Raw genomic sequence first — 20,054 nt, 5'->3', positions numbered from 1 at the left:
GAGGTGGTACAAAATCAAATGCTCCACGGCATCCTCTTCTTAGGAATCAACCCAGCAGTATAGAAACCAAGAACCACATTGCCCCATCAATAACTGGAAGAATCGCTTCTGCTTCTCAGTGCCCCAGGCCTAGCTCATCGAGGGTGGCCCAACTCTACTGGCCATTGAAGCTTCTGATTCCACTTGGGGATCCTGGAAAAGAGCCTCTGTTGGCTTTCTGACCCTAAATCTCTTCATTCTTTGCACTTTGTGAATCTTTTCATGCTATAGAGGCAGCTGTTACCCTGCAGTGTCACATTCTATACATTTCATTAAAACATCTCATAGTCATCTAGGTGGAGGTGTTCCATAAACAACTGCCTGAATTTTAAAAAGTGGTTGAAAATATAGGACAGATAAAGTCAAATTGCCTGGATTTGGATTTTAAATCTACCACTGGGTAAGTTATTTAAGCTTTATAAACCTCATTTTCCTAATCTGTAAAATAGTGATAAAAATAGTACCTCATAGGACTGTTACGAGAAGCAAATAAAATCATCCATGTAAAATGCCTGGCACAATTCCTGGCACATAGTAATCTTCTCAAGTATATGCTAGTTATTCATATCATTTTATATAGTAAATGTACTGCATATGTTGTATATTATATAGATAATATATATTACATGTAGCCATTATCATTATGATTTGTGCAATGAGCAGAATGTGGAAGGTGGGGATGTCCTACCAAAAGTTGAGGGGCCCTGAGAAGTGAACTCTACCAATGCAGCTGACTTCCTTAAAGACCGAAATGAACAGGCTATGGTCAAACCAGTTGGTTTGGTGGCATCCAAACCAGAAGATGATATCTATCAACACAGCATATGAAAGCTAAGCTTATATGTCAGGCCGCCCCTGATCCAAATACCAGGCTGCTCTTCAAGCATGTGCCACTTACTAAACAGCTAATGAAACACAAAGATCCTCGAATTCCTCCAGTGTCACACTTCGAGACTTATAGAATAATTAGGAAAAATCTGAGCTGGCAAAACTCTTCCTGGCTTGCCCTGATGAGCAGACCCTCTTTGTTTGCCATTAGTGTGTGTTGTCGTCACAGTAACCACAGGGCTCCAAATCCAGGCGCAGGGCATCATTTCCTCATGTGCACTTAGGCTGCCACACTGAAATAGCATTATGAACTCAGCAATACCTCTTCCTTTCCTGTTGTGCTTGGTACCACGGCCAAAGAGGCAAGGCCTAAAATGAGTTACTTAAGACATAAGTATATGAAAGAAAAAGAATGTTCATTTATTCCCATTACTGTGTCATCGTGTGTGTGTGTGCATGCGCATGTATGTGTGAAAACCTAATTTTTGCATAGATCTTTTAGATAAACAAGGGCAAGTTGGCAGTAGTAACTCCATTGTCTTGGTGGTGCCAGCAGTCTATTGTTTTCAGTCAAATCTTCTTTTGGCCTGAAATCTTCAGCAAATTATTTTTTAAAGAATGCATTTAGCCAACTCTGATGTGTCCATTTCATACCTTTCTTACATCTTTTCCTTACAAAGATAAGAAGCAGATAAATCATTTATTGAAAGTAACTTGGGAAGATTGCAATTAGAGTTTTTACAAGATCAAAAAAGACTATTTTCAAGTACAGACTTATAGGGTCCTTGGTCAGTGAAGCAACAATCATTGTTTCCTCAATGTTTTGGTAAAGGAGGTAGGCAACAGCATTTAGGCAAGCAAATAAAAACAGAAATATCCTTAAACCTTAAGGGCTCAATTAAAATCAGATCACTCAAGATAATTTCTGCATTAGCTTTAAAAATTCTTTTTAGTTTGTCTTTCACAGACCTCAGAAACACATAAATCACCCAATATTATGCACATTGACACCATTTCCCAAAAATGGGAAAAAAGACCCAAACCTTCTTTTGATGTCTCAGTGTTGCTCTGGCTTAAACAAAGCCCTCAGAGACACAGCAGCATGGGGGTGCCGGTTTATGTTGTATTACTTCACTTCTGTGCTGGGAGTTTCTCAATTTCTGCAATCAGCTGGTTAACAGCCAGCTAAAGCTGCTCAGTTCATGTATGATTTTCCTTATTCTAAATTCTTCCACAACAGGCTTCCTGGTCTTCGAAATTAAACTGCCTTAGCTTCTACCAGGGAAAGCTATTTTCTGCCTGTTGCCTTTTCCCTTCTCTCATTAGCTAAAGCATAGCCTGACCATTTAAGAAAAAAGAAAAACATAATCCAATATACTTTCCTGAGGTTCCTATATTTTTGCCCTGGTACCACTATAATGTATTCATTCTGCAAAGCCAGGAAAAATTATTTCCTTCTTTTCTTTCTTTATTGTACTTTTCCTTCCTACCTTCCTTTGTTTCTTTCTCTCCACACAAAGTTTTCATTAGAGAATGACAATTTTAAAATTTGTTTTGCCTCATCTTTTAGAGACTTCTCCTTTCAATTGGGAAAAATAAAGTAAAATTGGCAGATTTAAACTATGTATGTCCGGCATAAGGTTTATTGCCACTAAAGCTGCTAAGAAACTTTCCTGCTTATAAGGGTGCTTTATATATTTTTAAGTATACAGAATATTAAGCAGAATACACATACACACACATCTTACGAGATAATACTTTTTGTTTGTCTTGGAGTGTATATTTCTTTTCATATTTAAGAAGAATGAATAGGATTAAGGGCAATGAATAGCAAGAATTCATTTCCATTTAGTAAAGTTAAAGTTAGCTTAAGATGACCTTTTTTGGTCTTTTCATTTTTATCTGTTACTAGGTTAGTAAAACAAAACAAATCATCTAAGGAAAGAAATAAAGAATGATAAATGTAATAATGTGTTCTTGCATGGAGGAGGAAGTCTTCGTTGCTGTACATTACCCAGTGTAGTCGGCTGTAAAACAGACACCCAAGCACTATGTATAAACACACTTTATCTCCAAGTGCAAATATAGAAACCATAGAACAGTCTGTGCTGTGGGTGATTTCTTAGCCTTTTTAGTAATGGTTCTATAAGACAACAGTCTGCTGAGTGATAAGGGAGAGTTTGAAACATAAATTCCATATTAAATTATTGGCTGCTGTTCAAATTGTGTCTGCTTAGAGTACCCAGCAGCAAAGTATGTCCCAAGCAGGATTCCAAACTTAAATAATACACTCTCCTACCTTTCCTATAATCTATGAAGTTGAGATCACAAACTATCTGCCTCCAAGAATTTTGTATGCAACAAAGATTAAAGTAAACAAATAACTACATTTAAGGTGTAATAAAGCCATACTAGCTTACATTTATTAAAGAATAAATTATAAACTACAGATTTTATAAGTCATTTAATGTTCAAAAAAACTTTATAAGGAAATAGCATTATTACCCTCATTTTACAGATGAAGAAACTGAGACACAGAGATTAATTTGCCTAAGGTCACCTTGAGCTGAAATCTGAATCCAGGCTACCTGACTGACTTACTCAAGTACTAACCTTTTCTGACTCCTCTTCCATGAACATATTCTGGTTATAGCCTCAACTCAGATTTAAAGAAACAAAATGTATTTTTATTAGCTTATCTTTTTTCTATTTATTGTTATATGTATTAAAAACAATGTAAAAACCATTTTATACTGCAAACTTTTAGATGTCATTTTTCTAATAACTTGTTAACTAATCTTTTTTCTCTTAAACCTTTCTGTTGAGATAAATCTCAACATGAGCTTGCCCCCTCATTTCTCCTAGTGCTACCTTTCTAAAACCCACAAGTTTAAAGAAGGAAGATTAGACAAATGAATGAAAATGTGGATTAAACAAACTGTGTAAAATCTTATATCTTAAGGAATATGTTTTATGAAAAAATGCTCATCTGCCAAAAAAGGAAAACACAGGTAGCATTATTCAGACTTTGTAAACCCCAAAGTTTCACTTCTAAACAATAAATAAAAATTATAACCACAAGGAAACTGGTGCTTAATGAACATATTAAATATTTCACAAATTTCATTGGAAAATTCCATAGAGTTTCTTACTGAATATCCATTTAAAAGAGTAAATTTCACCACTTTGCCCATCTTAAAATATAAATACTAAGAGAATGTTTTTCTTTTGGTGGATACAGAACAAATTTCTTCGAAAGTATGATTCCTGCTTTATCTCACCCAATAAGGTTACAGTTTTCACGAGAAATTAAAGATAACACTGAAAAATGTCTCTTTTTCAAAATATCAAGAGAAAAAGAACAGAAAAAGGATCATAACGCATTTAAATGTTTTCTTGTTCAAAGACAGATTCTAATTCACGATCCACAAAGAGGAGCCATGATTTAAATGAATTGTACCAAAAGTAACTGTAAGTAGAACCTGGGACCAAAAGATAACAAAAGTATATAAGTTACAGTATTTAGAGGTATAGGTAGATACACAGGATGTGTGTGTGTGTGTTTGCGTGTGTGTGTGTGCGTGTGTGTGTGCGTGTGTGTGTGCGTGTGTGTGCGTGTGTGTGTGCGTGTGTGTGTGCGTGTGTGTGTGCATGCATGCATAGATACATACACAGTCCTGTCATATTTCCCCTTTCTATTTTATTCCTGAGAGATACAACATCATTTCCACAACCAAGTACATGAGTGTAGTTAAAAGTGTTTGTAATTCTTCTGTGCATGGTAAAACTATGAAGACTTTCCTTGAGAAATTTCTGAAGTAAAAAGTTATTAACTTACAGTTGCTTTTCTTGATTCTATACTTATCCATACTTTCTCTTATCATCAGATATCAGAGCCACAAATGTGAATGGAACATCCGCAACATGCCTGCAGCTGAGAAGCTCCAAAGCCAAGTGATGCTTAGGATACTGCCTTGCACCTAATAGACGTCATAAAACTGTTCTGAATATAAAGAGGCAACCCCTACTTAAAAGTACCCTAATTCTAACAGAGCACCAAGCTGTCTAAACTCAGAAAGAATCACTTCTAAAATGTATGGTCCAGAATGTCATTGTGAAAGTGGAAGACTCTGATCTGGGTCTTAAAGAGTAGGCAAAGTTTCTACAGGACCAGAGAGTCAATGTCTTCCAGGCGGGGAGAATAAAAGCTGGGGCAAAGCTGGGGTATTGAAATGTTCGCTGAGTATGTGTTTGGAGAATGGCCCATAATCTGAAATACCTGAAGCAGAGGGACCTTGTTGTTGAGTCATAGTAGTGAGACTGGAAAAGTTAAGTAGGTGCCAGATGATGGAAGGTTTTCAAAATACCCAGCCTAGGTGTTTGGCAGCTACTAGAAGTCCCAGAAGATAACTGAAGAGTAGATAGACAAACATAGCAATGCTTTAGTAAAACCAATCTCATGGTCATGGGCAAGATGATTTGGATGGCAACAAGGGGCAGGAAGGAACAGCGTTGTTACAATCCAAACTAGCATGAAGAGAACAGGCATTAGTGTGGTGGAAGACATGGCAATGGAATCTAACAACTTTCGTGGTAAAGGGGAAAGGGACGGTTCCAAAATGTCACAGAACTATGAACTTGAGTGAATAGGAGAACAGATCTGCATTGTCGTGGAGAGCCTGATTGTTCATGTAGTGGAGGAAACCGTGTGGTTTAGCCTGAGCTGAGTTGCTCTTGATTCTCAAGAATAAATGTACGACAATTAAGACAATTAATGATACTGAAAAATTCACTTCATAAGCAAACACGACTTTCACACAGGGCCAAATGCTGCACTCAGTTATCGCCACACTGTCCCACTGACTCCAAAAGAAATTACATGCCTAGAATCAATGGTAGATTTTGGCCTTACACATACATTTTTAAGCCAACAACGTGACCCTTCTTAGGATAAAAACAAGAACAATGTAAAGCATTTAGTTCTGATGTTTCAAACTCCTTTGAGACAAAGATATTTCATCTCTACTAAAGCACCAGGAGTTTCATTCTCTAATAGTACACTTACCAGAGTGCATTTTGCACTATTATTTGTACATATTTGTATCATATGTGATTCACTTATTTACTGTATAAACAAGTAATCAGAATTATAAAACATAATACATACTGAAATGGGTACCCTGTTTCATTTTCCTGAGTATATGCTATATAAGCTTTAATTAGCTTTTCTGAAAAGAGGATCATTTTCTGAAAAGGCTGATACATTCTTATTTGTCAACAAATAATATGTTCAAAACTGGTCTTGGGTAAATTCTTTCTTTACATTGATAGAATAGACTTTAAAAATTCCAATTAAAATGTGCTTCTATAAATTCTTTGATATTATCCTTAGACTAGAAAAATTATTCAAATCATCATATTCATTTAGAGGAAAAATATTTTTACGCAAATCTAGCCCAATTACAAACCACCAGATGTCAATACTAACTATGTCAACAATGTACAGCCATAAGTTGTCATATTCAACATGAAATTGGTTACTCTAAGCATTCTGATAAAATTGCATGGCAACTCATGGAAGGGGAGACAAGATGTCATCACGTGAAAGGAGGATTTCCTTCACCTACAGTAAACACATTCATACACACATACATGCAACTTAAGAGAAAACGCTTTCTAATTAAGTTTTTAAAAACAGAATCTGTTATATCTAAACACAAGCATTAATTTATTTTTTAAAAATACACAAATATCATTATCTTGAGCAGTTATAGTCAACAACTTCAAGAGTAGTGATTTCATACCAGGCATATTTTATGCCCAGTCAGAAGCCTTCGGGGTGACTCTAGTGTAACGAGGTCAGAGCCAGCACAAGGTGTACCAGTGTAATCAGAGAATTAGGCAAAAGGAGACACAGACAACAGCAGGTTTAAAGAGTACAGCAGTACAAACACCATGCGGGACTTTCCTCTCATTCACCACACAAGCTGGCTAGCTAGTTTCAGTAAATGAAAGTCCCTCTGCTTCTAGGGGAGATACGCTTTTCATCGCGCAGCCATCCCACTTGTGAGCGGAGAAGTGAAGTGCACTTTGTCATGTTTCTGTTACCTGCCGAACAGCATTAATTTGGCAGAAATATTTTGATGTCTACTAAAACACGATAAAATTATGTGTTTAAAAAGGAATCGGTATGATTTTGAGGAAAAGATGATGTTTCTGACTTTTTAAAAATAATTCACAATGGTTATAATTTCTAAATGTGCTATCACATCGTAGAACAGGAAGAATCAAAGGAAACAGACAAAACAGAATGGAAGAGAACTCTCTTCTTGTGGAAACAGATATTTCTTAAGAGAGCAAGTAGTTATTTATTTTGGTCTTACCTGACAGCAGCTCCTTTAACCAAAGGTATGTCCTCTATGGAGGTAGTTTATCCTTTGAAGAACCCAGTGGCTTGTCTCACAGCCCAAGACAGATTCGAGTTCTCAAAAACTATCCAGCTCAAAAGAATACAGAGGAAAAAGCTTTTCCCACTTTCTTTCCCAGAACTAGCCAATAGCTGAAGTCATGCAGGAAACAGAGGAGAGAGGGGGGAAGCAGCTTCTTCTCCCTGAAATCCCGATCAGCAGAAATTGGAAGTTGTTGTCTATCTCCCACCCAGACTTTTGTTTAAAAGTTTTTTCAACTGTTGCTAGGTGTTGTTGGGTTCTGAGATTAGGTTTCTCCTCTTCTGCTCCCTTCACAACACTGTCAGAGCAATGACTATGTTGAGGAGCTGAGCTCGCGGGTGCTATATTTAACTGGTGTTCTCAGCAAGTCAAGCCTGTCAACAGCTGAGAAGTTTGGAGCCGGCTTTACTCAGTTCCTAAGCAGCTGGGTTATCAGTGGATACAGCGCTGCTCACCCTGTAAAAGATTGCGGGAAAACCGACAGACCCTTTTAAGGACTTCTGCTTATTTCACAGAGGTAATTATTGTTTGAAGCTCTTAACTACAGACTGAGATTTGGGACTTAGGTTTTAAAACGTGAAGAGAAACAGAGCAGCAGTTGTCTTGGGCAGAGCAATTTACTAATGCAATATTCTTCTCAATTAGGCTCTCTCAGATAAGTGTTCTGAAATAAAAAGTGCTTTTTAAAAGTGTATCACTTCTGCGTAAAGGGAGGTTTCAAAAAAGTGGATCACATCTGTTGGTTGTGAAAATGAATACGAGATCACTTCCAAACAGCTTTTGACACCGGTGTGTTTCATTTATAGCTAGATCACTTACCTAGTCATATCAGACTTTTGTCCAGCTATGTACCTGAATGTTATTAAAATAAAATTACCATAAAGGAATGTCTATAACATTATGATTTTGAAAGGAGTAACGTTAAGACGGAAAATCTTAGCGTCCTCACTCAGGTCATTCATTCCAAGTAACACACGGTAAACACTCCAGGAAATCCAGGACACGAGATACCTCTGGTTGTTAATAGGCTTGCCTCATCATTAACCCTAAAGTCTCCACAACATGAAGAATGTCTCAAGATACTTTATGTGCTTCATCCTACATAATAAAACGGTATGAATCTGCTGAGATTGAAACTTTCTAAAAATTGTTTAACTAGTTTTGGGGACTGTTTTACTAATTACATATGTGAAATTAACACTAAGGGAAACTGAGGGAGGTCCTTTTGGCCACAGGTAAAATAGGAAGGGAGACACACACACCACACACATACACACACACACACACACACAGAGAGAGAGAGAGAGAGAGGGGGAGAGAGAGAGAGAGAGAAACATTATTGATTAACAAACTAGAATATGGCCCTGACAAAAATCTCACCAACACCGTTATAAAGGTTGACCCTCTTCCTGAGATCAATTTGTCAGATTAAAGATACCCTCTTTTTGACGTGCAAACTGAAGATGAACCAAAGACATATGTAAATGTGTTGATGTAATATTTTAAGAGTTGCATACTTGCAGTAAGTAGCTTACGTGCTGGGTAACCCTATGTCTCTGAGAAAGTTTGCCACTTCAATTAGGAGTGTGTGCGTATCCTTCTTTTTAAAGAAATGACCCTCACCTGCTCAAGCCATTCGAAAACATCTCAGTTCTTCTCACTCCAAATAGCACACTGACAGCATGCAACCTGCCCCCTTAACATACTTACTACCATACACATGTAAAATTGCATTTGTTCAGACTCAGTCTTTCTGAGTCTGAGCCAACCTTGATTAAAAAAAAAAAAAAAAAAGTACTTCTATTAAGATGAAAGAGCTCTCATGTGAAATTAACGGACTCTTCTTGAGCTAATGGATCTTTTAGAAACTTAATCTATTCACAGTCCCCAAAAGTGGGTTCTAATAGAGGTAGAAAGTATATAAGTGAAGTATGAGATAATTCAGAATCATCAGAACCTTTAAAAAATTACAAAGGGGCCAGGCACAGTGGCTAACACCAGCACTTTGGGAGGCTGAAGTGGAAGGATCACTTGAGGACAGGAGTTCAAGGCCAGCCTAGGCAACACAGCAAAACCCTGTCTCTACAAAAAATTAGCCGACCATGGTAGCACATGCCTGTAGTCCCAGCTACTTGGGGAGCTGAAGTGAGATGATGGCTTGGGACCAGGAGGTCATGGGTGCCGTGAGCCATGATTGTGCCACTGCACTCCAGCCTGGGCAACATGACCCTGTCTCCAGAAAAAGTGAGGGGTCAGGGTGGGATGTGGATAAATTACTGTTTGAAAATACATACACTTCCCCTCACACACACCAAATGCAACAGCTCCAGGTTAAAATCCACTAAAACTAACTCTGGGGATATAGTATTTGACCCCTACTAAGAGTTTACTTTACAGATATCTCCAGACCAAAATGAATCAAAGAAGAGTGGCAGCCAAATGTCGAGATTAACTGAGGGGAAAAACCCCCTTTGCCCTTATGGCCAAAAAAGGGTGATAGATTTATTTTTTCCATAACTATCCAGATAATTAAAGTTTTCAGTTTTGTTTTGTCTAATGAAAACCTATTCCCTCACCATGGTTTTCCTTAACCTTTGGATTAGCTGTCTATTGTTGCTATTAGTTTATTTTTAAACAATGTGGTCACAAGCCACAGCATACAGAATAATTCATATAATTAGATATTCATATAATTGCTATCATCAAATTATGTTCTTTAATTATACTAGGCATATGTACATGACTGACTCGGTATTCTACAATAATCAGACTCTCTCTCTCTCTCTAACACACACACTCACACACACACAGGCGATAAAGTCAATTTATTTCGAAGGCTTTTCCCCCCGGGAATGATTATTCAGACTAAAGCATTTCCGACATAATCTGCAGAGGAAGTGGTGCAGCTAAGAACTATTAGAAATTTGTGTTTTGTATACAGTCAACAAGGAACTGCTGTTTCAACACATATTGTTAATATATTACTGTTCAGCTGCATCCTTTCCCACAGCCCTAAGTGTGAGCATTCTGAGAAACTCTGATCCATTTACAAGTAAAGCTGAATATCCCAACTTCAAGGATGAGTCATGATGAAAGTTTTTAATAAGAAGATAGACTAATGCTATCAGGGGTGGGAGGAAAAGGCAAATAAATTAAATAAGAGCATTGACCCATTATCTCTACACCCATTTCTAAAACCAAATTTTCCCGCCTTGTTCATTGAAATAAGCACAGTGATTTTTAAAAGCAAAAATAAGTTAAGTTATTTAATAAGTAAATTAAGTTCTTTAATATACCAGTGAAGAGAAAAATAGACATTTGCTTCAAAACAATGTTTACTTTAATAATGTTAGGGGTAGTGGGTGGGTGGCGTGAGACAAGTTTTCAATCAAACATGCTCTGTTAACATTTATTGCCTGACTCTGAGATGATGAATATAAGCTCACCGGTACCAGAGAATTTTTCAGTTTGTTTTTTTCCGACTACCTAAGCACCACAGTAAGTGTTCAATAAATAAGAAAGACTGAATGAGCAAATGAACATATAAAAGATTAAAGAAAAGATAAAGAAAACTATAGAGCATACAGAAAATGCTTCCAGGCTCTCTGGACAGAGTTGGGTCATCATTAGATACCTATAAAAAATTTGTAGAAGGAAATTATTTTATTGTGAATTAATTATTTTGAATTTGTTAAATTTTTATTGTTGTTGTTGTTGTTTGAGACAGAGTTTCACTCACTCTGTCACCCAGGTTGGAGTGCAATGGTGTGATCTCGGTTCACTGAAACCTTCACCTCCCAGGTTCAAGCAATTCTCCTGCCTCAGCCTCCTGAGTAGCTGGGATCACAGGCATGCGCCACCAAGCCCGGCTAATTTTTTTTTTTTTTTTTTTTTTGGTATTTTTGGCTGAGTCGGGGTTTCAACCATGTTGGCCAGGCTGGTCTTGAACTCCTGGCCTCAAGTGATCTGCCCTCCTTGGTCCCCAAAAGTGAATTTGTTAAAATTTCAAAGAAAAGTAATAGATCTCAGGATAATAATTAAAATATCTATGTAACACTTACTATTAGCCAGACACAGAGTTCTAAGGGCTTAACATATATTAACCCAATTAATTCTCACAATAACTTTAAGAGGTGGGTATTATTATTATCCCACATTTTACAAGCAAAAAAATTGAAGCACAGAGATGTTAATAAGTTGGCCAAGGTCACATGTTAGTTGGTAAATAGCAGGACCAGAATTTGAACTAGTAAATCTGGTTCCAAAAATTTGTGTTCTTAACTACTTAACTGCCTCTTACATACAATAGTCACAGTAGCCTGTTCTTATCAATCACTGAGGGTTAAGGCATATGAACTTCACTAGCCCTGAATATATATACTTCTGACCAACAAATACATTTAAAATCCAACAGTTTTGGAGGACATAGAAAAAAAGATAGGATAATTTCATGATTAGCATAGTAAAATAAAAATTCATTGGAACTGAAGTCCTGTTGAATACCAGAAAAGAAAAAATTGGACTGAAAAGAAGATAATTGCTTTAAGAAAAAGTCTATTTTTAAGCAAAGGATATGAGCTGTTCAGTATTGTTTCTAAAACAAGCAATGCATGATGTTTTATGATGAATGAGTTTAATGCTTAATGAAATTCTAAAATTACATTCTAAAAATATACTTTTGGTCTATGATTTGATAAACAATTTAAAAATGTTTTGGAGCTATGTGTTCTCAAAGATGTAACCAACAACAAGAAAAAATGAAAAACAATGTAGGGGAAATCATACATTAGTAAGTTATTTGGCATCAACATAATATTATATTACACTTGATATAATCAGCTTTCACAATTTGAAGATACTTGCATTTTCAATTAATCTAGCTATTCTTCTATTTAGATTTTATAAAACTTTAAAAGAAACAGCACTAGCACTGTTATAATAATATATACATATATTTGTAATAAAATAAATACTTGTCCTGACAATTAATAAGTACTGTCACACCCACAAATATTCATAAAATATTAAATTATTTATTTTTCCAACTGCTTCAGGAAAGAGAAAAACTAGGTTTTAAATAAACTAATAAGATAATATTTTTGCTCTTGCCATAAATTAAGCACTTATATGCATGTATCAGACATTAAAATTCCCACCTCTCTGCGTGTGTGCTTGAAAGTGGGTTATTAGAACTTAATCCTAAAAGTTGTTGTTTTTTTGACACCCCATAAGCCAACCTCTGGAGGACAAGCCTACTAGAACATGTCTAATCCCTAAAGTTATTTCAGGACCATATTCTATAGACACTTACAGATCACAAGCATCCTACTTTTCAATAGGGTCAGATAACCTTCTCCTGAGACTATTTCCTGCTTCCTTTCCTGTGCCAGAGTCACGACCTACTCTTGCTCAATACTCAATTCTTAGTTATAAAGGATGACTTTTAACAATTTCTTATAAGAGATTGGGACATTTATTCTCTAAGAAACAGATACAGAATCAGAAAGCCAGTGATTGGGCATAGAACCACACAGAATAATGCATTTTCTCCACAAAGTATATAGGTTTGTATGTACACACTACACACACACACACACACACATATATATAGTTAACTGAAAATTGGGCTTTCTTAAAAATACAGACATTAAGATATCTGATTCTGGAGTAGGGTAAAGCTAGTTTAAGTCCAGACTCCCTTATTTATTACCTGTGTGAGCTTAGCAAATCACTTAATCTCTCTTAAGCCACCTTTCCCTCTTCTATAAGATTAATAAAAGAATTTAAGACTATTCAGTTCTTCCCTTTTGCAGCCATCACTGAAGCAGAAGCAGCCAAAATGAAGTCCAGTCCCTTTGGGACTTCTGACTGAAACAGAACTGTAAGAAGCATTTCAACGCACCTTCCCACATTTGCAGGAAGATTATGTCTTCTCCTCTTTTCGAAGAGCTGGATCTGAAGTACAATGTTAGATACATGCCTATGTGAAAGGATGATGAAGTTCAGATTGTGCAAGAACACTATAAAGGTCAGCAAATTGGCAAAGTAGTCCAAGTTCACAGGAAAAACTATGTCATCTGCATCGAATAGGTGCAGCAGGAAAAGGCTAATAGCACCCACTGTCCATGTGGGCATTTACTCCAGCAAGGTGGTTGTCACTGGGCTAACACTAGACGAAGACCACAAAAAAGACCCTTGAAGGGAAAGCCAATCTTCTCAAGTAGCGGGGAAAGGGGGATATATAAGGAAGAAACAATACAGAAGATGTAGGAATAAAGTAATTTTATATAAAACTTTCAATTAAAACTGCTAAAATGGAAAAAATGACTATTCACAATATCCAAACACTAGAAACACTCTAAATGCTTTCTACAATTGAACACATAAATTGTGGTATAGTCATACAGTAGCATTGAGAATGAACAATCTACAACTACACAGCTGTGTAAATAAATCTCTCAAACAAAATGTTAAGTGAAAGAAACCAGACTCAAAAAGTACACTGTATGATTCCATACATTTCAAGTTCAAAAAGTGACAAAGCTAATCTATGGTGTTGGAAGTCAGGATAGTAGTTGCCCTTAGGAGATGGGAATATGACTCGAAGTGGACATGAGCAAAGAGTCTATGGCATTGGTAATGTTTAGTTCCTCGCTAGTGACACCAGTGTGTTCAATTTTGAAAATTAATCAAGCTATATACTATGATTTGTGTATGTTATAATTTAGTGAAATTTTTTCAATTAAACGTAATTTAAAATATATCATGCCTATAAGTCCTTACCTTCTGAAATATTTACAGATAATGTGATGTCTGAAATTTGCTTCAAAACAATCCAGTGTTGGCTGGGAGGGATTACAGGTGGCTCGTGCCTGTAATCCCAGCATTTTGGGAGGCCAAGGTGGGCAGATCACCTGCCTTGGCCTGGCCAACATGGCCAACATGGTGAAACGCTGTCTCAACTAGAAATACAAAAATTAGCTGGGTGTGGTGGTGCACGCCTGTAGTCCCAGCTACTCGGAGGCTGAGGCGGGAGAATTGCTTGAATCCATGGGAGGTGAGATCACTCCCACCTGGGCAACAGAGGAAGACTCAGTCTCAAAAAACAAAAAACAAAAAAAAAAAAAGAGAAAAAAAGAAAAAAGAAAAAGAAATCCAGCGTAGGGAGAGGTAGAGAAGTGGGTGAGGGTATAATGAAACAGAATTGACCATCACATGACTGCTGTTAAAGCTGGGAAACAGGTAATCATTATACTGTACACTCTTTCTATTTTCATACAGGTTTTAAGTTTTCTATAATTAAATGTCTTTAATGCTTACTGTTTGGCATATAAATAGACACTCACTGAATGATAGTTATTATTTATATAATTAATATTATGACTATCTGAGTCTTTACATAGAAGTCACATGGAATTCCATTGGTGTCATAAGATAATTAAGAAGATAATTGAGGGCTAGGGGCAGTGGTTCATGCCTACAATCCCAGTACTTTGGGAGGCCGAGTGGGGAGGATCACCTAAGGTCAGGAGTTTGAGACCAGCCTGGCCAACATGGCAAAACCCTGTCTCTATTGAAAATACAAAAATTAGCTGGGCGTGGTGGTGTGCACCTGTAATTCCAGCTACTCAGGAGGCTGAGGCAAGAGAATTGCTCGAACCTGAGAGGCAGAGATTGCAGTGAGCCGAGATTGCTCCACTGCACTCCAGTCTGGGCCACAAAGCAAGACTCTATCTCAAAAAAAAAAAAAAAAAAAAAAAAAAGATAATTGAATTTATACTATTAATATACACTATTAGCAACCGAGATTTTAAAAATTGAATATAAAAAAGTTTATTCTCAAAGAAGGTGATTATTTTTAAAAAAAGAAAAACAATTTTAAGAAAAAAATAAAGAAACTAGAAATGCCAACCTGAAGCAATGAGTTTTAAAACCACTGGAAAAGAGGCTTCATTCTTGTTTTTATTAACAAAACTAACAGCATATTTTTCTTGCCTTATCTGATAATTAAAGGTAAAAAATACCAAGGAAGTAAGGCATCCAGACAGCAAAAGCTGTGGGCCAACAGTTCGTAAATAACAGGAAATGTCATCACAAAGTTCGGACATTCAGGACGAAAAATTCAGGGCGAGAAATGTCCAGAAACACCTGAATTTGGTGTCCGTCTTACAGCTGAGTGGGCCGTTGTATCCTTAATATTTGCATTCTTCACTTTTTCAACTGAAAATGAAGTAATAAATCACCTCCTGGAAGAGGTGGAAGGGACAAGAAAGTGTTTTTGAAATGACAAAATATCCGAAAACTTTGTGCCTCAAAGTTTCCTTCCAGTCACCTACCTTGAGAACTATGAGCTAAGTCGACTATATGGTGAAATGATGGAGAACGTTCTTTTAGAAGCTTTATGTTAAATAAGTATAATACACAATAAACGTGGAAATTAGAGTCATTAGAGTGAGACAATTAAAAAGTCAATGAAAGCTACAAAGCAGTAATTTTTTAAAAAACAAAACTGACCTCTATAAGATAATTACAAGTTCCTTGTTGAATCTTTAACCCTTAAAAGCAGCTTTACAGTCGGTGCAGTGACTCACACCTGCAGTCCCAGCTGAAGTGGGAGGATGGCTTAAACCCAGAAGTTCGAGGCTGCAGTGAGCTATGATTGTGCCACTGTACTCCAGCCTGGATGGCAGAGCAAGACCCTGTCTCTAATAAAATTTAATAATATTGCAGAAAATATTAAATTTAGTTAATGAATTGGAAAAAAACTCACTGAAAGTAAAATGAAAACAGCAGGTAATAAAACAGCATTAAATACATTGTTGCATTATCCCACTTAAAGATTATGTAGATAATATAGTTATAGAAACAGATATGAAAATAGAAATAGATACATAGAAATGCCCTCCCCACATTTCTATAGAAATACATACACACATACATATATGTGTATATATGTGTGTATCTGAAATATTTGCACATAATAATTACAATGGTTATCTTTCTGTATGTTCTCTAAAGCTTTCATATTGACATTTTGTTTTTATAATAGGAAAATAAGATAATTTAAAATTATTTGCTATTGGGGTGGTTTTCCAACATGTTTCTGAGGTGGAGGCTTGAAGATTCATGCTTGGTATGACTTGCCTTTCCTGTTACTACTCGGGATTTCAATGAGTCTGCCTCGGGATAATGTAATTATTAAGCAAATGACATAGTTGAATTATGTCTGGTGTGGGTCTGGCATTCAATTTCCTTAACTAAATTTCTCTTAATATTCACTCACAGAATAAAGAAAAAAGGTCATGTTGTGATTCTTCAAAATGAATTACGGTTGCTTTGCTTTCCATGCTGTATATGGGTTTTTCTGCTCTTTTATCCTTAAGAGTGTCTTAACTTGCCATAACACTATATCATTGCATTTTGCCTCTGTAGTTTTCTCCCATGACATTTTCCCTTTGAGCCATCGATTGTGTTTGGGTCTGCCTGGAAATTCTGCATGATGCAAGGAGGAGATATTTTCTCCTTTAGGGCTTACCTGAGGAAAAGTTTCAGTCATTTTGCTGCTGTTGACCTTAAGTGATAGAGGACAGAGAAACACTTTTTGCACTTCCTTAGCAATAGCTAGAACATGACATCACTATCTGAACATGTGTTACGATAGAACGAGGTCTGGGAAAAAGGAGACTTTGTTCTGACCCCAACTAGCAAGACAATTTTTAAAAAATGATTTAATCCCTCTGAGCCTATTTCCTAAATTGTCAAGTGGGAATAATGGTGTTTAATCTACACACTCCACCGCCACTCTGCACCCTCCACCAGCACCACCACTGTGATGACTGGGAGCCACTGCTCTAAGAGCGAGAATGTTCCATGAGAGAAAGGAAAAGGCAATGGTGGTGTTGGGTTCACCCCAGTCAATTTCCACTATCTAAAATTATTTTCATTGCCTAAAAATATTTTCATTACCTAAAAAGGGTTTCTTGTTATAAGCTTCATTTCTAACATAAAATATCTTTTTTATAAAACATATTTTATTGTATTTATTTATTTATTGTAAGTGTGATGGAGTCTACTCTGTCACCCAGACTGGAATGCAGTGGCAAGATCTCATCTCACTGCAACCTCTGCCTCCCAGGTTCAAGCTATTCTCCTGCCACAGCCTCCTGAGTAGCTGGGACCACACGTGCGCACCACCACACCCAGCTCATTTTTGTATTTTTAGTAGAGATGGGGTTTCACCATGTTGGCCAGGCTGGTCTTGAACTCCTGGCCTCAGGTGATCTGGGACCACAGGCATGCACCACCATGCCCAGCTCATTTTTGTATATTTAGTAGAGTCCGGGTTTCACCATGTTGGCCAGGCTGGTCTTGAACTCCTGGCCTCAGGTGATCTGGGACCACAGGCGTGCACTACCACACATGGCTCATTTTTGTATATTTAGTAGAGTTGGGGTTTCACCATGTTGCCCAGGCTGGTCTTGAATTCCTGGCCTCAGGTGATCTGCCCGCCTCGGCCTCCCAAAGTGCTGGGATTACAGGCATGAGCCACCACGCCTGGCCTAATATATTGCTTAGGTTTTTATACATAACTCTAAACTGTTGAAAACATTGTCAGATATGTAAAGTAAGGATGCAGGAATCTTTCTTTTCAAAAGCTGCTGATTTAATTAGTTGTAACCTTGCTGAAAGAAAAAAATGTTACAGTTCCAAAGTCAAATTTTGCACATTTATGTAAACAAATAGTAAGTATTCTGAACTTCTGTGTCTGCGTGTGCTTGGAAATGCCATCATTTGTAAAGAAGGTGCATTTGAATGTGAATTGACCAATACCATCTGTCAGAAAATGAATACATGCATTACGGAAGTAATAGACTTAAGCCACACACCAAGATCATCAACTCTAGATGTTTTCAAACCATAAATAAGTAGATGAGAATGAGAGAACAGGCTTTGAAAGGGGAGTTGACAGTGAGTGGTGACAGGAGCATAGCTCATCTCAGTGCCAGTTCAGATCTGCAAACAAGAAGGTTGGTCCAACATGAAACCAGTTCCCTTGAAAAAACATGAATCCCATGTTTGCCTGTGTGGAATTCAACCACAATCTGCTATAGGATTTACACAATAAATGAATGTGGTGCATTCACTCTGTGTGAGGCCCTCTAAAGCAACGGTTTTCAAGTGAGAGGCATTTTGTCTGCCAAGGGACATTTGGAAATATCTGGAGATGACTTTGGTTGTCATAACTGAGGGTTGGACTGGCATCCAATGGTAGAGGCCAGGGATGCCGCTAAATATCCTAAAATGTACAGGATAGCTGCCCCAAACAAAGAATTATCCGGCCCAAAATGTCAATAGTGCCAAGGTGAAGAAACCCTGCATTGGAAGATTAAAAAAGTAATAATAATCAGACAAGGCTGGGCGCGGTGGCTCAAGCCTGTAATCCCAGCACTTTGGGAGGCCGAGATGGGCGGATCACGAGGTCAGGAGATCGAGACCATCCTGGCTAACCCGGTGAAACCCCGTCTCTACTAAAAAATACAAAAAACTAGCCGGGCGAGGTGGCGGGCGCCTGTAGTCCCAGCTACTCGGGAGGCTGAGGCAGGAGAATGGCGGGAACCCGGGAGGCGGAGCTTGCAGTGAGCTGAGATCCGGCCACTGCACTCCAGCCTGGGCGACAGAGCGAGACTCCGTCTCAAAAAATAATAATAATAATAATAATAATCAGACAAGAACGGCCCTCAGGAGCTTAGAGTCTGGCAATAAAGAGGAGGCAAATACATAACAAAATGGGCAAAGCAAGAAAGAGCTATAAGAAATATACAGAAGAAACATTATTTATAGCTTAGGGATCAGCGAAAAGTTTGAAAAATAACACTGTACCTGGAGGTATTGTTACCAGTGGAGGGTTGTCCAGGTTCTTGGTGTTTTGAACAAAGAATTGGACAAAATGCACAAAACAATGAAAGAAGCAATGAAAGCACAGATTTATTAAAATGAAACTACGCTCCACAGAGTGGGAGTAGGATCAAGTAAGAGGTTCAAGGGTGCTAGTTACAGAATTTTCTGGGGTTTAAATATCCTCTAGAGGTTCCCTATTGTTTCCTTGGTCACACCCTGTGTAAATGAAGTAGTTACCCATGATTAGTTGCAGCAGGGGAACAATTAGAGGCTGAAGTGAAGTTACAAAGTTATACCCCTATGTGAATGAAGACTAGGCCCATGACCAGTCTGATTTGTTGCAGGAGGGGACCTAGCAGAGGTACTTCCCATTTTTCATCTGCAATGCAGTGCAAAGGGAATAGCCTCTGATCCTTTTGTTACTTGGGGTGGAGAGGTAGGGTTCTCGTTTTGATTCATTTCTAGGAAGTCAGCATGAATTGGCCTTAGGTTCCCTGCCTCCAGACCCTATTCTGTCTCAGTATCACCAGTGAAGACTGCGAAACAGTAAAGATGGCAGGGTATTCAAATAGGAGGAGAGGAAGTCAGATTATCTCTGTTTGCAGATGACATGATCCTATATCTTGAAAACCCCATCATCTCAGTCCAAAAGCTTCTTAAAATGACAAGCAACTTCAGCAATGACTCAGGATACAAAATTAATATGCAAAAATTGGCTGGGCATGGTGGCTCACGCCTGTAATCCCAGCACTTTGGGAGGCCAAGGCAGGTGGATCACCTGAGGTCAGGAGTTCCAGACCAGCCTGGCCAACATGGTAAAACTCTGTCTCTACAAAAAAC

The 20,054-nt window shown here is 37.6% G+C and overlaps 1 protein-coding gene and 1 long non-coding RNA gene across 5 annotated transcripts in view; one reads left to right on the top strand and one right to left on the bottom strand.

Moving 5' to 3' along the window:
* The window catches only part of FILIP1 (filamin A interacting protein 1), a 311,881-nt gene that overhangs the window by 193,316 nt on the left and 98,511 nt on the right, over nt 1-20,054 (bottom strand). For 2 of the 4 annotated variants that reach the window (XM_008006402.3, XM_008006398.3), the window contains exon 1: nt 7,251-7,637. The exons of the other annotated variants lie outside the window; for them this stretch is intronic. The gene's annotated coding sequence lies outside the window, so the exon portion shown is untranslated. Of the gene's footprint in view, nt 1-7,250; nt 7,638-20,054 lie in introns of those variants that run through there. 4 annotated transcript variants of the gene reach the window in all.
* LOC140713198 (uncharacterized) lies at nt 7,725-17,234 on the top strand. The gene is made up of 3 exons (XR_012095090.1): nt 7,725-7,833; nt 13,130-13,344; nt 15,330-17,234. It is a non-coding gene; the product is annotated as an uncharacterized lncRNA (long non-coding RNA).

Source organism: Chlorocebus sabaeus, chromosome 13 (assembly GCF_047675955.1).
Source record: "Chlorocebus sabaeus isolate Y175 chromosome 13, mChlSab1.0.hap1, whole genome shotgun sequence".
NCBI classification, from domain to species: domain Eukaryota; kingdom Metazoa; phylum Chordata; class Mammalia; order Primates; family Cercopithecidae; genus Chlorocebus; species Chlorocebus sabaeus.
The sequence above is the reverse complement of the archived record's forward strand: the minus strand, read 5'-3'. Positions and strand labels throughout refer to the sequence as shown.